At 56.7% G+C, this 305-nt stretch overlaps 1 protein-coding gene across 1 annotated transcript in view; it reads left to right on the top strand.

Annotated features, from left to right (window-relative positions):
• Positions 1–305, top strand: part of LOC119592453 (neuronal PAS domain-containing protein 4-like) — a gene marked incomplete at its 3' end in the record, with an annotated part of 98,034 nt that overhangs the window by 58,727 nt on the left and 39,002 nt on the right.

Here is a 305-nt window from a genome sequence, read left to right as displayed (position 1 = left end):
TACGCCCGTGTGCCCGTGTGCTTTCGTGGGCGGCGACCCCTGCGCACCTGCGTCGCCGACCCTTTCCCCCGCAGTCTTCCTGCTCCTCTCCATTCCTGCGATCACACGCCGCGCGCACGCGAATCCACATAAATAGTTTAGATAAATAGGCGGAGCGATTTTCACCACGCGAGAAATAATTAGAGGAGGATTGAGAAGAAGATCTTAACGTGTAATTAAGAGCGAGTTTCAGGCCTCGGTCGTGACGGACCCAGAGCTCAGCCAGAGTACGAAGCTCCTTGCGCTCAGAAGCCGCCTGTTGGGTG

Source organism: Penaeus monodon, chromosome 30, assembly GCF_015228065.2.
Source record: "Penaeus monodon isolate SGIC_2016 chromosome 30, NSTDA_Pmon_1, whole genome shotgun sequence".
NCBI lineage: Eukaryota > Metazoa > Arthropoda > Malacostraca > Decapoda > Penaeidae > Penaeus > Penaeus monodon.
The sequence above is the reverse complement of the archived record's forward strand: the minus strand, read 5'-3'. Positions and strand labels throughout refer to the sequence as shown.